The 20552-nt window shown below is 49.9% G+C and overlaps 1 protein-coding gene across 9 annotated transcripts in view; it reads right to left on the reverse strand.

Moving 5' to 3' along the window:
* APBA2 (amyloid beta precursor protein binding family A member 2) overlaps positions 1 to 20552 on the reverse strand; it is a 336162-nt gene that overhangs the window by 278540 nt on the left and 37070 nt on the right. For all 9 annotated transcript variants that reach the window (XR_007519919.1, XM_049906021.1, XM_049906020.1 and 6 more), the window contains exon 2: positions 5305 to 5381. The gene's annotated coding sequence lies outside the window, so the exon portion shown is untranslated. The remainder of the gene's footprint in view (positions 1 to 5304; positions 5382 to 20552) is intronic.

Consider the following 20552-nt stretch of genomic DNA (forward strand, 5'->3'; position numbering starts at 1 on the left):
CCCCCCTCCCTGTTCTGGGACTCCAATCACCCGCAGGTTATCCTTCTTGATAGAGTCCCACATGATTCTTAGGGTTTCTTCATTTTTTTTAATTCTTTCATCTGATTTTTTTTCAGCTATGTTGGTGTTAATTCCTTGGTCCTCCAGATGTCCCAGTCTGCATTCTAATTGCTCAAGTCTGCTCCTCTGACTTCCTATTGCATTGTCTAATTCTGTAATTTTATTGTTCATCTTTTGGATTTCTACATGCTGTCTCTCTATGGATTCTTGCAACTTATTAATTTTTCCACTATGTTCTTGAATAATCTTTTTGAGTTCTTCAACAGTTTTATCAGTGTGTTCCTTGGCTTTTTCCGCAGTTTGCCTTATTTCGTTTCTGATGTCTTGAAGCATTCTGTAAATTAGTTTTTTATATTTTGTATCTGATAATTCCAGGATTGTATCTTCATTTGGGAAAGATTTTGATTCTTTTGTTTGGGGGGTTGGAGAAGCTGTCATGGTCTGCTTCTTTAAGTGGTTTGATATGGATTGTTGTCTCCGAGCCATCACTGGGAAACTAGTTTTTCCAGAAAATCCGCTAAAAAAAAATGCAGTCAGATCCCTATCAGAGTTCTCCCTCTGGCTCAGGCTATTTGGATGTTAATGAAGCCGCCTGTGTCCAGTCCAAATCCCGGCGGGACAGTTCCCTGGCTGGGACGCTGCTCTCCCCGTTCCAAGACTGGTCACTGCCTCCCGGGGACTTCTCCTAACGGCTGCGTCCCACGCCGCCCGCGGAACCGGCTGGTCCCCCTCCCGGGGTTAGTTCAGGGGGGTGGAGCAGCTCTCTGTGCTTGTGCCGTACCTGACTGGTACGCTGGCTCCAGGCTCTGAAAACAATCGCTGCTTCCCCGTATTAGTTCGTTCTCCGTCTCTAAATCTGTGTTTGTTGTTCAGGGTTCATAGATTGTTATGTATGTGATTGATTCACTTGTTTTTCCGTGTCTTTATTGTAAGAGGGATCCGAGGTAGCGTCTGCCTAGTCTGCCATCTTGGCTCCGCTCCACCACACCATTTTTTTCTTCTCTTTTTTCCTTTGCTTTCTCCTTCCTACTTAGTCCCACACACTCCCTCCACTCCTTCCCACCAGCCCCTGCCACCCCACTGCAGCTAGAGAGCCACTGGCCCACCACTGCCTTGGGTCTGTCCTGCCCCCACCCACCAGCTTGCCAGCTCCCTCTACGCCACCATTTTTTTTTCTTTTCTCTTTTTTCTTTTTCTGACTGTCTCCCATGTAGCCCTGTACAACACCTCCCCTCCTTCCTGGTGGACCCCGCCATGCCACCCCAGCAGAGAGCCACCAGCACATTGGACTGCCACTGCCCATTCTGCACCACCCCTACCAATTACCCCCTCCACATTGACTTTTTTTTCTTTTCTATCTCCCTCCTACATAGCCCAGTATGTCACCTCCCGTCCCTTCCCACCAGCCCTCTGGTCTGCCCCATTCTTACTTGCTGAGGCCAGCCATTTTATTTTATTTTTTTCTTTTTACTCTTTTATCCTTTCTTACTTTTCATTCTGCCTCCCACCTAGCCCCAAACACCACCTCCCCCAACTTCTCACAGACTCCCGCCATGCTACTGCACACTGGCCCACCCCCTCCACGCCGTCATTCATTTTATTAACTTTTCTTTTCTTTCTCCCTCCCACCTAGCCCCATATACCACCTCCCTCACCTTCCCACCAGCCCCCAGGTCTGCCCCACCTCCACCCACCTGCTACCCTTTTATTTTCTTTCTTTCTCCCCACCCCCACCTCCCACCAAGCCCTGTATGCCACCCCACCATTCCCACCAGCCCTTGCCATGCTGCTGTGGCTAGAGCATCCCCAGCACTCAGGCCGACCACCACACCAGGCCCACACTGCCCCTCCTCTCCCACCATTTGACCAACTGCTGAATGGAGGGAAGTGAGCCGGTACCACTCCCCATCGCACAGCCACGACTGTCTGACAACAATAAATAACAATGAGGAATCTGCAAAACATCTCACAACACGGATGAATCTGGAGGTCATTATGCTGAGTAAAATAAGTCAGTCACAAAAGGACAAATATCATATGAGATCACTATTATAAAACCCAAGAAAAAGTTTACACACAGAAAAAAAATCTTTGATGGTTACGAGGGAGGGGAGAGATTGGGAGGGGTAATCCTAACTAGATAACAGACAAGTGTTAACTTTGGTGAAGGGAAAGATAACACACAATATAGGAGAAGTCAGCACAACTTGAACAAGGCAAAATCATAAAAACTTCCTAGAAACATTCAAACACCTTGAGGGATTAAGTTACTAAGGCTGAGGGTTGGGGACCATGGTCTCGGGGGATACCTAGGTCAACTGGCATAGCATAGTTCATAAAGAAAATGTTCTATATTCTGCTTTGGTAAGTAGTGTCTGGGTTCTTGAAAGCTTGCAAGCAGCCATCTAAGATACATCTACTGGTCCCATCATGTTCAGAGCAAAGGAGAACAAAGAAAACCAAAGACACAAGGAAAATATTAGTCCAAAGGACTAATGGACCATATGAACCACGGCCTCCACCAACCCAATCCCAGAAGAACTAGATGGTACCTAGCTACCACCACAGACTACTCTGATAGGGATCACAAAAGAGAATCTTGAACAAGTCGGGAGGAAAATGTACAACAAAATTCAAGTTCACAAAAGAAGACCAGACTTACTGGGCTGACAGAGACTAGAGAACCCCTAAGACTGTGGCCCCCGAACATCCTGCTAACTCAGAACTGAAGCCACTCCTGAAGTCCACCTTTCAGCCAAAGATTAGACAGGCCTATAAAACAAATATTAACACATGTGAGGAACGTGCTTCTTAGTTCAGTCAAGTATACGAGAGCAAATGGGCAACAGCTGCCCAAAAGCAAAGACAAGAAGACAGGAAGGGATCAGAAACCTGGACGAACGGACACGGAGAACTCAGGGTAGAAAAGGAAAGGGTGAGAGCGCTGAGACATTGCAGAGATTGCAACCAATGTTGCAAAACAATTCGTACATAAATTTTTGAATGAAAAACTAATTTGTTCTATAAACTTTCACCTAAAACACAATAAAAGGAAGAAATTAAAGCTGTTTCTGCAAATCACACCCAATGAACAGCTGAAACAGGCATGGGGATCGGAGCCACCAGCGGAGGGAGGAGGTCAAATATCAGCACTACAGGCGAAAAAGATGGCGGCACAGCCACTGCATACTCCCGTCCCTCCACAAAGACACTAAAAAAGAAAAAAAACGGTGGAATGAATGGTGTCCCAGTTCTGGAAACCAGCCAAAGTGTCACAGCAACTAAGCAAACCTGAATCAAGAAGAAGACAACATATACATGGTAGGAAAACTGGTTTTCTGCTGGTCCTTGCCCTCCCTCCTGCCCTGCTAGGCATGGCCTGGTCTCTGGCTCTGGACAGAGCAGAGCAGACTTCATAAACCATAAAAATGGCCTAAATGGCAAATTGTAGTTATATATATTTTATTACAGTAAAATTCCTAAAAAATAAAAAAATCTCAGTGTCTGAGGGGATTGCTAAGAAGGATAAGCCTTTCCCTGCCCACCCTCACCCCCACCTCCTCAATCCTCTGAAAGGGGACGAATTGAGACAACCACACAGAAAGGGGATGACAGTGAAGACAGGGCCATCCGACAGTCTGTGCGAGGAGCAGCTGGACCCCCAGCACTCGGAGGAGAAGAGGGGCACTTTCTGGAGGAAGTGCTCCATGGGCTCCTGATGGATCTGTAAGGGCGGGAGCACAGAGCGGGGTGGGGAGGGAGGTGCCGCAGAGAACGTGAGGCGAGAATCCACTTACTGAGTGGAGGGGCCCTCCAGCCCCACCGTAGCACCCCCAGACTTAGTGCCAGAAGGCCAGGAGACCCTGGTGTCCCTGGCCACCCTCCAGGCCAGAAGGCAGTGGGCTCCTTTCTCTGAAGAAAACAATCTGTCCAGATCTCAGGGTTTATTGCTGTCTCATGATCTAGCCTGACCTGACTGATACACATTATATAAGAATTTAACCTAAAATTATGCTGTATCAGTTAAATGAAGCAACTCTAAGGAAGGATATAAGCACATTAAAATCATCTATCATCACAACAGGAAGGGATAACATATCTATTTATTACAAATATGAAGGAAACAGCTGAAAGAACTGGAAGTGCTGTCTCTGGGAGCGGGATGGGGCAAGGGCTGAACGAGGAGGCGGAGAGGTCAGCCATCTACTACTTTTTTAATAAGCCCTATAAAACTATTTGAGTTCTCAAATTATATACACATATATTGATAATACAAAAATAACATTTTACCACAGTGAGTTGAGATGCTGGGCTGGGAAGGAAGCCCAGGTGAGGTGGGTCATGTCATAACACAGCAAAGACAAACTGGCCTGGAAGGCCATGTCTTAGCTGCCTGGGTCAACTCTCACCACCTGGGACAGGGCTTGCTGCAGAGAAGGTGCCGTGTGGCTGAGCTGTGAGCTGCCTGCCATGGGTTTGAACTCCGGCTCTGCCTCCATGAATGTGGGCAAGTCATCCTTTCCCTCTGAACCTCAGCTTTCTCGCTGGTGAGACAGGCTGTACCTACTGCATTCAGTGAGGGCATTAGGTGGGCCACTATAATAGTGCCTGGTTCAGGTACGTGCAGAATAAATGGTGGTAGCACTACCTTATGATATCACAATCTAGCCAATCCTGACTGACACACACTATGTAAGGATTTAACCCAATATAAGGAAGTCCCTGAGTGGTGCGAGCAGTTAATGCGCTCAGGGATGTAACAGCTGAGGGACTGTTGGTGCCAGGTTGGGGTGGGGAGACCCTGGGTACTTCTGGTGACCCACTTCCAGCTCCCATTGGGGAGAACGGTCACAGGGATGCTCTGGGTCCCACCTGCAGTGAACGGAAGGGACGGCCCAAGAAACACACCACCACACGGGGATCAGAGGCACTCCGGGCAACAGACAGAAGGGCCTGGCAGGTCTGTCTTCTGAAAAAAGAGATCTACAGGGTTTAGGAAAATGCAGAGCCTACTGTGTGTCCACTTTGACCTCCTGGAAGACCCAGTACTCCTGTCTTCCTCAAAATAAACATGAATTTGTAAAATCATTTGGAAAACTATGAACAAGTTCAGCATGGTTAGAAACAGGTGTGGACAACAACACCCATAACTGTTCCCACAGCTTCATTAGCACCTTAGCCGAGACGCGCACACAAACGCCTTGTTGGGTCGCCACAGTGGGGGCTGCAATAGGTCCTACTCACCCAGAATCTGAAGCGGGCCAGAGGGCTCTCCCCCGGTGCACCGGACAGTCTTGGCCTCTGTGGCAGGCTCAGCAATGCTGAAATATTAAGGAAACTGCAATGAAAAACAGTATAAACAGGGTGGCAATCATTCACACGAAGAGGGGCAATTGTCAGCCAGAATGACGGATCACACGTTAATAACAGAGCCAAGAGCTCCTGTACCATCCTGCCTGAAGCGGCTCACACACCGCTCAGAGCTCCGAGATTCTCCAGCACTGTGCAGCCAAAGAGTCACAAGTTTATTAGGAAGGCTCATCATATGCCTTCTCCCCAGAGGTTCAAGGTGAGTCCACACGTTCATTCACGAAGGTCAACAAGTACAGGTAGTTAATGAGGAAAGCAAAAAAGGTAGTTCTCAAGCCCTTTTGGAGGAAGATAGAGGAAACCCTATGCTACTCACATTTCAGGTTTCATTTGCTACGACAGGAAATGAAATACATCCACCAAGGTTCTAGTCTCAGCTTTTCATTCCAAAGTAGCAAAATGACAGCTTGGTGTCATTTGGGTGATTTATCTTAAAAGACTAGGAAGAAAGGACTGGCAATCTACCTTGGAAGATTAGCAAGTGAAAAACCCTGTGGATCACAACAGTCTGATCTGCAGCCCATCACAGGGATGGTACAGGACCAGGCAGCATTTTGTTCCATTGTACATGGGGTCACCATGAATCGGGGGCAGGCTCAAACTCAACAGCAGCACACAAAAACATCTTAAAAGAGAGTCAGCCACACAAGGGGGGACATCCCACAAAATATACTAACGAACCCCTTTCAAAAAGAGGACGGCCATGCGGACATGTCAGCACAGAGAATGGGCCCGGTCCGACATGCAGGTGACACTGTCTCCCCCAGGACCTAGGCAGCGCCCCCACTCAGCCAGTGGCTCTCACAGGCCCTTGTGGAACTGGGCTGCAGAGACACAGGCTTGGTTCACCCCAGCTCTGTCACTTACAGATGGAAAGACTATGTAATCTACCTGTGCCTCAGTTTCCTTGTCCCAAAGGGCTATGGGGAAGATTGAGATACTGTATGGGGGGAGCTACGAGGCCCCACCTCCAGCACCTGCCACCCAGCCGCTCTCCCCCTCCTCTTCCTACTGTATAAAGGGAGGTGCTGCTCTCCAGTGACTTACGCGGCTCCCTGAGCCTTAATGTTAATGCCGCCAACCCCTTTCTCAGTACTTCCCCTGGTCTGTGTTTCCTGTCTGGGGTGCAGGCCACCCAGCCAGGCTCCTACGTCCCAACATTTCACTTCCCTCCACAGGCCCACCCAGATACTGATGGACATGGGCAGCACTTCTCATTTGGGTGTGAGAAACCTAGGCCAAACTGCACCTGTGCCTGCCCCCCTGAAGTGTGGGCGTGAGGAACACAGCTACAGGCAGGGACTATAACAGGGCGCGTACAGGCACAGCACCCCAGGACACAGTCCATGACTCTGCACTAGTGGACAAGGTGAGGTCCCAGCTCCTGGGCCCACCCACCTCTGCACCTCACCCCATCACACCCCAGGCCCCCTTCTATGTCTGGGTTTGGGCCATTCCCTCTTCCACTCCTCTAGAATCCTCCTGGCAAACTCCTGTTCATTCTTCAAAACCTGCCTGGGGGACACGTCCTTGAACTCGGTGGTCAGCACACTCTCTCCATCCCTGTCTTGTTCCTGTAGTTTTCACAGTCACTCCTGACCATCTCTCCTGCTCCCTCTAGGGCTGGGACGGCCAGCCAGGCCCCACTAGCGCTCAGTGTTTGCAGACTGGAAATGACGCAGCAGGCCAGCAAACCAAGGACCTCAAACGGGGCAACTGCAAAGACTAGAGAAAGGACTTGGAAGGCTGAGGTCGGGAATATGGACTCGGGGGTCAAGGCCACCAGGCTACAAAAGAGGAGAAGCAACAAAACATGACACTGGTACCATACAAGCCTCCAGCACCAAGCTCAGAGGCCGGTTCTTATTTTACAGGCAAACGGGGGGCGCCAAAAGTTTCTGACTGTGGAGGGGGGTTATGGGATCAAAACAGTACAAGCTGACCTGGGAGGGACAGGTCCCGTTCTGGAACTCCTCAGTGGAAATCCAGACATCACCCTGGAGGTCAAACTCGCAAAGCCTCTCTGCAAGAAGACAGAGGCCACCCCTCACCAGCCTCACCAGGAGGGTATGTTAACGAAGCTGCTACAGTAGAAAGGCCTCCCTGAGCAGCAGCTGGCCCACCCCAGGGCTCCCCACTCTGATTCCTGAGCAGGAAGGAGGCTGGGCCTGCAGAGCACCTGCCAGTCACACACTTGGGCTGCCTGCCCCACTGAAAAGCTGCGCAATCACCACACCGCACGATGCCTCTACCCAGCTCACCCGTTCACCACCACAGAGACAGGCAGCGTGCACACTGTGCTGCTCAGGCTAAGAGTGTAGCCAGCTTCTCCTCCACACTGCCCCTTCAGAGAGCGTCCACCCCGGGGAGCAGAGTCAGGGCGGCTCCATCACTTTCATGCCGGCCCACCTGCCAGGTGCCAGCTCCAGTCCTCAGCTCCCTACCTGCTGCAATGCCCAGCAGCCGACCCTCCTGCAGGACACACGTGACATCTTGCCGTTCCCCCCACCATTCAGGGCCCCACCACTCACACAGCCCACCCCAACTGGGTTGAAACTGAGCAAGTGTTACAGGGAAGTTCAAAACACCACAGCAAGTCAAAAATCCCCAGGGCTACTGGGGACCAGCTGCTGCCCTCCAGCCCTCTCCCCACCCAAGAAAGAATCCAGAGAGGCAAGGGGGTGAGAGCCAGTACTCCAGGCCAAGCCTCCAGTCCACTCCAGCTTCTGTTTTTAAGTAAAGCACTGGTCAATGTCAGCACCCTACTGCCTTGGTCCACCTCAACGCATGGTGACCACTAGTGAAGGTGGCCCAGCTGGTAACAGTGCCAGACAAAGGCAGACTACCACCCCACCACCACCAACAGGCCCTCACTGGTTCTGGACCCCTGGACATCAGAAGGATGGCCATGCTCCTGGGGGCTGGGGTGCAGAGTTGGCCTGCCGGGACTGCTGTAGCCTCTGTAACCTCTGGAGACACTTCTCACCCAGAGCCAGCCCCTCACGCTGGGCGGCCAGGCTGCCTGCCCTACCAGCCCCTCTCGTACTCACACAGGCTACCACGCACACAGCCCTGCTTCATTTAAAATCTCCCCCTAGATACCAGGGGAGTTCCCACGTGTCCCAGACCCAGGCTCACCAGGCCAGTCGGCTCAGCAGGGCCTTTCTCCACCTGGTCCCTGAAGAATCCAAGGTGGCTTAGAGGGAAAACACGTACTCTTCCAGCAAAAACATAAACCCCAGGGCTGGGGAAGGCAGAGGCGAGAGTGCACGCACCAGGACATCAGGGGCCCTGGAGTGCAGGTTAGAGGCCCTGCCCGGCTGCTCCAACACGGCCCAGATGCGTCCATCTCCATCCAGGCAGCTGAATGGGCCAGGGTAGGCGTGTCCTCCTCCTCGCTTGGTTTTAACTACATCTGTATCTGTGAAGCCTGTCATGTTTGCTCAACCCGTGAGAGCCAGAGGTCAGAGACTAAGTTCACAGGGAAGCCCAGCAGGAGCCCAGAACTGCCCCCTTCTTCCCCTACGGCCTCATCTCAGCTGACAGCTACTCAAGTTCTTAGGCCAACACCCCTTCTCCTGCCCTCACCCTCCACCCTCAGGAAGCCATGCTGGCTCTGCCTCAAAATCCGTCGGGACTCCCACCCCTGCCCTCGTCCCTCCCCCAGAGCTCACTGCTCCCACCTGGGCCCTCCACTCTAGCCTCAACGCACCTGCTGAATGATTCTTTCCAAATGCTGAGTCTTACCACAGTCTCCGAGACCCAGCAGTCTGGCACACCCTCCCCCAGCACCTCCCATCTCTCCTGCTACCACTCAGCCCCGCCTCCTCAGCTCCAGCCACAGGGCCTCCTGGCTCTTCCTCAAACACACCCAGGGGCTTCCACCTCAGGGCCTTTGCACTGCTGCTCCCCCACACCCACGTGTCCCTCCCTCCTCTTTCCACGTCGCCCTCCCTGACCACCCTGTGTAAAACTATCATCCACCACCCAGCCAGCATTTCCTGGGCTCCTCTCCTGCTCCTTTTCTTCATAGCACTTAAAACCAAAAAACCAAAGCCATCAAGTGGATTCCGACTCACGGCAACACCATGCGTGCAGAAGTAACACACCCCAGGGGGGTTTTGAAGGCTATGACCTTTCAGAAGTAGTCTATGAGGCCAGTCTTCTGAGGTGCCTCTGGGTAGGTCCAAACGGTTAGTAGTCAACTGCTTAACTGTTTGTACCACCCCAGGCCTCCTCTGTAGCACTTACCACCGTCTAATTTGTTACTGATCTTGGTAATCTACCTTCTCTAGAAAATGAGCTTTTTGAGGACAGGGATTTTTGACCAACACTCAACAAGTACCTGTGGAATAAATTTATGAGTCTGTATTCCGCCCAGGAGGCAGGCCGGACCCTGCACCCAGAGCTGAGCCTCACCCCCCACTGCCCTCCACTTCACACAGTGATGACAATGACACTCCTGCTCTCCAGGCTGCTCAGAAGGAAGCTCAGGGAAGCCCAGCTGACTATCACTATCAACCCTAAAGGACCGCTACCCAGAGCCCCAGGGCTGGATGGACACGAGGTCCGGTCTACGTTCTGTAGGCGAGGAGGCCAAGGCTCCAAGGGGCAGCAGTGACCCACGGCACCCAGCTGGACCCACCATAACTGGGTGGTCTGCAGCCCTGGCTGCACCTCAGCAACATCCCGGGCACCAGGCCCGGGCCTGTCAGGAGCACACCAAAGTCAGCTGTGCTGGACTAGAAGCCCTGGGGGGGAGCCAGACTGCCGAGTTCAAGGCCCGAGATCTTTGGCAAATTACTTCACTTCTGTCTTCTCAGTAACCCCATCCTTAAAATAGGGGAGAGGGAGAACTAATAGTACCCATCTCACAGGGCTGCTATGAGGGCGACGCGGGTTAACACGCGCCACGCGGCCTCAGAGAGGGCACTGTTCAAAGCAACACCTACTGCATGAGGAGGCTCTGGGACAAAGTGAAATGAGAAAAACACCTCTGAAAAGATGTAGAGAACCTGGTATTTTAAACAAAATAATGAAGTAGAATTCTGGCAGTCGACATAGCAAATGGCCCCCAGAACTCTCCTTCCTAATCTGAGTACACTCTGAGCTGCCCTTGGGAAAAGGGAAGAACACATTAAGTTTCACCAGAATTTTCCTGAAAGAAAAAATACAACTTCTCCAGGATCAAAGTAAATAGCCCCATCATGGAATACAGTGGGTGGCTCCCAACAATCACAGGGCAAGTCCATCTGCTAATTTACAATCCCGAGGGCCCAGCAGAGCGCCCCTCCCCATCAGCCAGGGCCCCTGAGAGAACCGACCACACAGCACACTCACAAACCCACTGGAGTACAGAGGCCTCGTTCTTCCACTTTCCTGGGAGGGGAGAGGTGGGGGACACAGAGCACAGTGCAGTGCCCCCAGCCTTCATCTCACCTGACCCCGTGACAACTCTGCAAGGCAGGCCCTCACCCACTGTACAGGTGAGGAAGGAGCTTGCCCACGCCTGACTGCTAGCAGGCCAGAGGGGCGCTCCCTAACTTCAGGTGACTATGTCAGGGGCAAGGCAACCCCAGCCATCACTGGGAGGCCCTGGGAGAATGGCCAAGAGGTGGGCAGGGAAGTCTGGGATGCCTGGCCCTGGACAGGAGCCATACTCAGGCCAAGCCAACCACACAAGTCAAAGCTGAGAGGGCCCACGTTCTTTCACAGAAACTCAAATCAACACCCTTTCTCAAAATGCCCCGCCCCATGCCTTCCAATGATCCCTGCAGCCAAAGAAGAGTTCTGAAAACCCTCCTCCCTGGAAAGGTGCCCCTCTTGGAGAGGTTCTGCTGCCCCCAGCAGCACAAGGAGGATGCCAACAGCCTGCCAGGCACATGAGTAGGCTCTGAAGGCAGGAGGCCACCGAATCAAGTGTCTGGGGACGAAAGGCTCAAGATCAATCACGTGACTCTGGAAAGCGTTGACCACTAAGCTCTGTGTGCCTCAGAGCCTGGAGCTAGACCCAGGAGCAGGACCCAGGCCTTGCAGAGATGGCTTTGGGGCAGAGGGATCAGGGCAAACCCACCCCACTGGCCAGGACAGGGTGAAGGACCATCCTCAGACGGGAACTCTGGTCCTGTAAACTACAGCTTGGAAGGGTCCGCCTCAGGGATGGCTCCAGGCAGCTCTTCCTGGTGGGAGAAGAGCTCCAGGTCAGAGCCCGAGGCTTTCTGAGCCTGCGTCCGTGACAGCCCTGAAGGGCTCTGTTCTTGTGCTGCCTCACAAGGTCAGAGCAGGCTCACAAAGATTAGGTCACGCCCTGGGCACCCTGGGCAGTCCCAAGGCTCTACCTGCCCTGTGCCCGCTGCCCACCTGTGGAGCGTGGAGGGGCCCGAGGCGCCCTCTGGGTCTAGGACATCTGTAGTGCTCAACGTAGGATATGATGATGTGAACGCATATTATTTCTCTACTTCACCAAATTCTGAGAATGTTACATGACTATCTTTGAAGTCAAAAGGACGCTTCTTTTTATCTCTTCAAAAAACTTCCTCAAAATAGTCAAAGAGAAGTAAAATGAGGGAAATGTTGCTAATTACACAAAAATTCTCCAAATGGACTGAAATTTTTGCTTATTGCATGAAGCACTCTCAATCTGATGCGTGTGAGTTTGGGGGAGTCTGGGGAAATCTGTCCCCCCGCTGGCTCCCCGTACAGGACTAGAAATATGTGCTGAGCCCTCAAACCACTGTGTTCCTCTGGACAGGCAGCCCCAGCTGCTTCAAGATGCTGAGACCCCCTTGGACTGCACCCCGGTTCCCTTACGATGTGGATGACAGCCTAGTACAGGACCGTAGCCTGAAGACCACTCCCCCGCACCCACCCAACCAGCTGAAGGGCCACAGCTGAGAAGGCACGTCATTAGGGAAGGCAGCCCTGTAGGCATGAAAAAGAAAAAGAATGGTGCAAACAACTAGCACGTTTGGCTGCTAACCAAAGGGTAGGTAGGTGGTTCAAACCCACCCAGAGGTGCCTCGAAAGAAAGGCCTGGAGATCTACTTCTGAAAACTCAGCCAGTGAAAACCCTGTGGAGCCCAGTTCTACTCTGACACAGAAGAGGTCGCCCTGAGTTGGAAATGACTCAGTGCCAACCGGTGAGTTGATATCTAGAGGGTTGACTATAGGAACGGATACGCTTGAAGAGCAAATTAGTAAAGTGGAACAGAAAACTAAAGGATTCTCCCAGAACGCAGTGCAAGCAGGTCATGGGGGGAGCCTATATGAGGACAGGTCCTCTTGACTCCGGTGAGAGTCATCAGTCTCCTGGCACGTCCTTACCGACCCCACCATCGCAGCCCATTCCTCTTCAAATTGAAAGGCATTGGTGTGAATTTTCAGGATTTTGGTCGTTCACCTCCCTTCATCAGCACTACTTCTTCGGGGAGGAAAGGAGCAAAGGAAACTTTAGGAATCATGTTAAACTTTGGGACCGAGACTTCCTTCCAGACTGCCCTGGTTCGCTGTCCATGGCCTGAAGGAGAATTCCTCTTTACTTGGTTGGTGGTGGTAAATTACTTAAAGTGAAACCCATTTTTTTACATTCATTTCTTTAAGGAAATCTCAGTGAAGCTCTTCAGAAAATCAATTCAGCATTCTTTACCAAAAATTTAAACACGCATGTCCTTTTATATGGCAACTCCATTTCCACAAGGACTCAAGCAGATATATGAAATAATGTCTGTACAAGGATTTTCACTGCAGCAATCCTTTTAAAAGCCAAAGCAGCTTTGCTGTTGTTAGATGCTGTAGAGTTGGTTCCAATTCACAGCGACACTATGTACAAAAGAATGAAACACTGCCCGGTCCTGCTCCATCCTCACAGTCATTGCTACGCTTGAGCCCACTGATGCAGCCACGGTGTCAGTCCATCTACTTAAGGGCCTTCCTCTCTTTCACTGACCCTCTACAAGTATGATCTCCTTCTCCAGGGACTGGTCCCTCCTGATAACATGTCTGAAGTATGTGAGACAAATCTCACCATCCTCACTTCTAAGGAGCATTCTGGCTGTACTTCTTCCAAGACAGGCTTATTCTTTCTTCTGGCAGTCCGTGGTATATTCAATACTCTTTGCCAGCACCATAATGCAAAGGCATCAGTCCTTCTTTGGTCTTCCTTATTCACTGTCCAGCTTTCACATGCATATGAGGCGACTGAAAACACCATGGCTTGGGTCAGGCACACCTTAGTCCTTAAAGTGACATCTTTGCTTTTTAACACTTGAAAGAGCAGATATGACCAGTGCAATACGTCTTTTGATTTCTTGACTGCTGCTTCCACGGGTATTGATTGTGGATCCAAGTAAAATGAAATTTTTGACAACTTCAATCTTTTCCCCATTTATCATGATGTTGTTGTTTATTTGTCCAGTTGTGAGGATTTTTGTTTTCTTTATGTTGAGGTGCAATCCATACTGAAGGCTGTGGTCGTTCATCTTCATCAGTAAGTGCTTCAAGTCCTCTTCACTTTCTGCAAGCAAGGTTGTGTCATCTGCATATTACAGGTTGCTAGTGAGTCTTCCTCCAATCCTAATGCCCCGTTCTTCTTCTTATAGTTCAGCTTCTGGGATTATTTGCTCTGCATACAGAATAAGTATGGTAAAAGGATACAACCCTGACGCACACCTTTCCTGACTTTAAACCACTCAGTATCCCCTTGTTCTGTTTGAATGACTGCATCTATGTAGAAGTTCCACTTGAGCACAATTAAGTGTTCCGGAATTCCCATTCTTCACAATGTTATTCATAATTTGTTATGATCCACACAGTTGAATGTCTTTGCATAGTCAATAAACACAGGTAAATATCTTTCTGGTATTCTCTGCTTTCAGCCAGGATCCATCTGACATCGGCAATGATATTTCTTGTTCCACGTCCTCTTCTGAATTCAGCTTGAATTTCAGGCAGTTCCATGTCGATGTACTGTTGCAACAGCTTTTGAATGATCTTCAGCAAAATTTTACTTGTGTGTTATATTAATGATATCATTTGATAATTTCCTCATTTTGTTGGTTTGCGTTTGTTTGGAATGGGCATAAATATGGATCTCTTCCAGTTGATTGGCCACCTAGGTAGCTGTCTTCCAAATTTCTTGGCATAGATGAGCACTGTATCCATTTGTTGAAATATCTCAACCGGTTTTCTGTTAATTCCTGCAGCCATGTTTTTTGCCAATGCCTTCATGCAGCTTGGACTTCTTCCTTCAGTACCATCAGTTCATCATATCCCACCTCCTGAAATGGCTGAGTTCTGCAATGACTCTGCGTATTCCTTCCCTCTTCTTTTGATACTTCCTGCGTCATTTAATATTTTCCCTTAGAATCCTTCAACACTACAATTCGAGGCCAGAGTTTTTTCTTCAGTTCTTTCAGCTTGACAAATACTGAGCGTGTTCTTCCCTTTTGGTTTTCTAATTCCGGGTCTTTGCACATTTCATTATAATACTTTACTTTTTCTTCTGCAGCCACCCTTGGAAATCTTCTGTTCAGCTCTTTTAGACTTCATCATTTCTTCCTTTCACTTTAGCTACTCTACGTTCAAGGGCAATTTTCAGAATCTCTTATGACATCCATTTCGGCCTTTTTTTCTTTCTCGTCTTTTTAAAGACCTCTTGCTTTCTTCACATATAATGTCCTTGATATCATTCCACAACTCTTCTGGTCTTCGGTCATTAAGTGCCCATAAACAGGAGAATGGTTAAATAATTATGGCAGGGTCCATATACTGGGATACCCCGAGGCATTTTTTAAAAAGGAGGGTATAGAGCCAGAATGCACCAACAGAGAGATTTTAAAGACCTATTGTTGAATGAAAATATCAAGTTGACTAAAAAAAGCACATGTGTATAGCCATTGCCGTCGAGCCAATTCCGACTCATAGCGACCCTACAGGACAGAGTAGAACTGCCCCATAGGGTTTCTAAGGAGAGGTTGGTGAATTCAAACTAACGACCTTTTGGTTAACAGCCAAACGCTACTCCACCAGGGCTCCACATGTGTATAGAGCCCAGTTACATCTACATCAGGGCTGCTAGAAAACCACCACTCATCTGTCAGTTTGTCATACTGTGATGGCTGGTGTGTAACCATGACGCTAAAAGCCAAGCCACCAGTAATTCAAATACCAGCAGGGTCACCCACAATGGACAGGTTTCAGCGTAGCTTCCAGACGAAGACGGACTAGAAAGAAAGGCCTGCAAACTACTTCTGAAAATTAGCCAATGAAAACGTTATGGATCACAACAGAACACTGCCCAACTTACTTCCTTTGGACATGTCATCAGAAGGGATTAATTGCTAGAGAAGGACATCACATGCAGTGAAGTAGAGGGCCAGTGAGGGTAAGAAAGGCCCTCAGTAAGAGGTATTGGCACAGAAGCCACAACAATGACACAGGACCAGGCAACATATCACTCGGTTGTACATAAGGTCACCGTGAGTCAGAGTCAACTCAACAGCAGCTATCTAGCTAGGGAGCCAGGAAACAGACACTGATTCACAAGTCCATACGGGAATGCAAAGGCATATGAAAACGGTCCCACCAAACTCCTGCTGGTGGTTTCCTCAGGTGAGGAAGTGGGAATAGGGCTGGGAAGCTGAGGGGGCTTTCATTTTTACTTTATTAAATATGTATGTACTAATTAAGTCTTTTATCAAGATGCATTTATTACTCACCTGCATTATAATAAAGCCCACAATGTGCCTTCAAGGATTTCATATTCTAGTTGGGGAGATACAAGGACTTAAAAAATGACCCATGGGGAAGGCAGACTGGGAAAGAAAGAAGTAGAACTTCCCACGTCAGTCATTGCTCCTAGAAGTTGGGAAATACTGAGCGGATAATAGAATTTTACAGGAAGCTTACTACTAGAGCAGAAATGCAAACTTTCCAAATGACTAGACCATACACACACATGACAAGGCAAACCCAGAGAAAAATAAAACTCTAAAGTAGGCACTGTGTTGGTGAAGATGCTTAGAAACTAGAACCCTCATATAATGCTGGTGGGAATATAAAATGATGCAGTCACTGTGGAAAGCAGTCTGGCAGTTTCTCAAATGGTTAAACACAGAGTTACCCTGTGGCCCAGCAATTCCCAAAAAACCAAACCCAGTGCCGTCGAGTCCATTCCGACTCATAGCGACCCTATAGGACAGAGTAGAACTGTCCCATAGAGTTTCCAAGGACCGCCTGGCGGACTTGAACTGCCGACCCTTTGGTTAGCAGCTGTAGCACTTAAAGAGACTTGAAAACATATGTCCACACAAAAACTTGTACAAAAATGCACACAGCAGCATTATTTATATTAGCCAGAAGGGGCAATAACCCCAGTGTCCACCAACAAATGAAAAGCTACACAAAAACGTGGACTATTCATATAATGGAACATCACTTCGTCCTAGCAAGTAATGAAGCACGAATGCTGGCTGTGACATGGATGATACTTGAAAACATTAAGAAGCCAGTCACAAAAGGCCACATATTACATGATCCCGTTCCTGTGAAAGACGTAGAACAGGCAAACCGATGGAGACAGAAGGTAGATTAGTGGTTGCCAAGGGCTGGGAATGAGGAGGTGACTGCTAAAGAGCTCGAGCTTCTAACATTGACTATGGTGATGGCGGCACAACCCTGTGAGTTCACTAAAGCTCTGCACATGTTACATGGGTGAGCTGTATGCTGTGTGAATTAAATCTCAATAAAGCCATTTTAATAAAAGGGAGACAGTGGCTGAAGAGAGGAAGGCGGTGAAGGGTTGGGGACCAGGGGCTGTGCTAGGATAGGACAGTGCAGAGTACTGGGGACACTCATTATTAATCTGGGAAAAACTATTCTGTTCCACTCACTGAGTAGTCCACGTGTGAGTGTGTGTATGCACACACCCGCATGTATGTCTGTGTGTGTGTGTGCATTTAAGTGTATGTACACATGTGGCTGTGTGTGCGTGCACACATGTGGGCAGATCTGGGACAGGCAGCCGTGACCAGCTCAGCATGCGGGGAGGGCCCTGGGCCAGGGTGTGTGCATGGACAGGCCCCACCCCCGCTGCAGGGACAGGCTGCAGGGCCAGATGGCAGCTCAGGACCCAGGAGGAGTTCAGCCTCTACTGGAGGCATCCCAGGCCCTCCCACCTGAAGCAGGGATCACAAATGTGCAGAGCAGGGCAGGGACAGAGCAGAAATCCCAGTGACACTTCGTCCTTTAGCCTTGTTTGGGGTGAGGGAGATGATTCCAGGACAAGCTTAAGGAAGCATCCCCCAGTAGCCTTGTGCTGCCCAGAGTGGCCAACAGGTCAAATAGTGGCAATGTGTTAAAAACAGCCACCCTTTCTGAAACCTGGGCAGAATATCCAATCCCACAACACAGGCTGTGTGGGGTCCACAGAAGAGCAGACACTCCAAGACGAAACCTGGGCTAGAGATGGACAAGTAAGTCCCGAAGGTCTTATTGAAAATGTCAGGGGCAATTTCAAATCCTTTACAGACAAAAAATCAAATACAAAGTAGTTTCATATGCACAGGTCTTCTTTTAAAAACAGTCTCCCATTCAAAAGTTTAATAAACGTTAAAATTCTCATATGAACCATGCTTGGTATGCTCGGTTCTGAAACAACAAACAGCATGTGCAAAGGCCCAGCTCCGGACAGCTGGCCCCAAAGGAGCAGGGGGAGACTGCTCACGCCTCCACCTCTCAGCCAGCTGCCTTTCCCCTCTCAGCTGCAACACTGCAGAGACACGTTTAAGAGGGCTGCCAACTGAAAGTCCAAGGAGAACACTATTTTCCCACCCTTCTCTTAGGAAACACTCTCACACAATTAAAAAGCCAACCAGTGAAAAAAAAAAAAAAAAACCAAGCAGTAATTTTCAGACTAGACAGAATGGAAATCTAAGGTAGTTTTTAAAAAGAAAAGTTTCCTCTAAAGCTCCTCAAGGACGTCCACATAGAGGGGGAATACCACACAGCTACATGATTCTCCAGGCCTAGCCCGATGTTTAAACGCCCTTTGTGGCCTAAAAGGGTCTAACCAGACCCCACAGCCTGCAGCCCAACACTGAGCCCAGGTGGGGAGGCTCCAGGCGGGGACAGAGCTCGTAGCGTAGCTACTCACTTACCTAGAAGATGCTCAGCCAGAGCACCCATCACACACGGAGCTCAGACCAGAGCACGCATCACACACAGAGCTCAGACCAGAGCACACGTCACACACGGAGCTCAGACCAGAGCACGTGTCACACACGGGGCTCAGTGCACAGCACACATCACACACGGGGCTCAGACCAGAGCATGCATCACACACGGGGCTCAGTGCAAACATCACACATGGAGCTCAGACCAGAGCACTCATCACACACGGAGCTCAGACCAGAGCACATGTCACACACGGGGCTCAGTGCACGCATCACACACAGAGCTTCGACCAGAGCACGCATCACACACGGAGCTCAGTCCAGAGCACACGGAGCTCAGACCAGAGCACGCATCGCACACGGGGCTCAGACCAGAGCACGTATCACATACAGGGCTCAGTCCATAGCACACATCACACACAGGGCTCAGACCAGAGCATGCATCACACACAGGGCTCAGAGCAGAGCACACATCATACATGGGACTCAACCTGCTCAATGGCTGCAAAGCATCCAAACACAGTGAAAAAAAAGCTAAGTGATTTTATGCTACAACTGGCAGCATTTTTCTAAAATTTGAAATAACTGCTGAAGTTCTGAAGACTGTGAGCCCCAAACCCTGTCAAGGACCCAGCACCCCGCACCCCGCAAACACTGGGCTCAACAAACGGCTGGGGGAAGACAAGGTCAGCCAGCGGTCACTTTCCACTTCCTTCCACCGCAGTGCTGTGGAGTCCTGAGCCCACAGGGCTGAAGCTGGAGGCCCTTGGGGCCCTGGGGAAGGCACAACATCCAAAGATGCACTGGCTCGGACAGGCCCAGGGACGCTGGGAGGGCGTGGGCCACTGTGAACCAGTCTCGTGGGCCTGGGGGGCAAGGCACGAAGTGGCCCCAGACTCCACCTGCTACCCTGCCCACACCTTCCAGGCTACTGGGAAGACAAAACAAGATGCTGAGGCTCTGGTGTCACACCCAAGGGGCAGGGTTTGATAGGCTAGGAGGTGTTTACCCAGGTGGTTCAAACTCTGCTCCTGAGCAGTCTGTTCCAAGTGCCAATCAACAGATGCACGCATAAACATAAGTCTATACACACACGATGGAGTATCACTCAGCCATAAAGAGAAATGAAATTCTGATACAAGCTACAAAAAGGATGAACCATGTTGAGAGAAATAAGTCAGACACAAAAGGACCAATATTGTATGATCCCCAAACCCAAAAGCCCACAACCTTCAAGTTGATTCCAACTCCTAGCGACCGTACAGGACAGAACGGAACTGCTCCATAGGGTTTTCAAGGCTGTAAACCTTTACGGAAGCAGGCTGCCACATCTTCCTCCAGCAGGGCAGCTGGTGGGTTCAAACTACCGACCTTTCAGTTAGCAGCAGAGCGCTTTAACCAGTGCACCACCAGGCCTCCTTTGTATGATCCCATTTACATGAAATACCTGAAACAGGCACGTGTACTGAGACTAAAGTTTATTAGTTGTTACCAGGGGCTGGAGGGAGGGGGAAGGGGAGTCACTGCTGAAGGGGCTTAGAGTTTCTGCTTGAGTTGATGTAAAACCTTCAGAAACAGACAGGAGTGATGTTTGCACAACATGGTGAATGAAACTAACCTCACCAAACTGTACACATAAAAAATGGCTAAAATAGCCAACTTTTTGTTATATGTAAAACCTTATATATCTTACCACAATAAAACACACACATACACCCCCCAGAAACACAAGGCGTCTCCCAGTAAAAGGTCCAGGAAACACAGGACGGAAATCAGGAGGCATTCGAGCCAGGGGTGCCCAGCAGAAACGAGGCCAGGATCCTCTCATGGCTCCAGGGAATCTGAAGAGAAAAGAAGAGGGGGAGCCTCTGGAAGGTGCCAGAATGTGTCTCTGCAGGGCCTGAGCTGTAGGGAGGACACCAGGTAGCCATCTGGACTCCCCGCCAGGCCAGC

The sequence above is a fragment of the Elephas maximus genome, chromosome 13 (genome assembly GCF_024166365.1).
Source record: "Elephas maximus indicus isolate mEleMax1 chromosome 13, mEleMax1 primary haplotype, whole genome shotgun sequence".
NCBI classification, from domain to species: Eukaryota; Metazoa; Chordata; class Mammalia; order Proboscidea; family Elephantidae; genus Elephas; species Elephas maximus.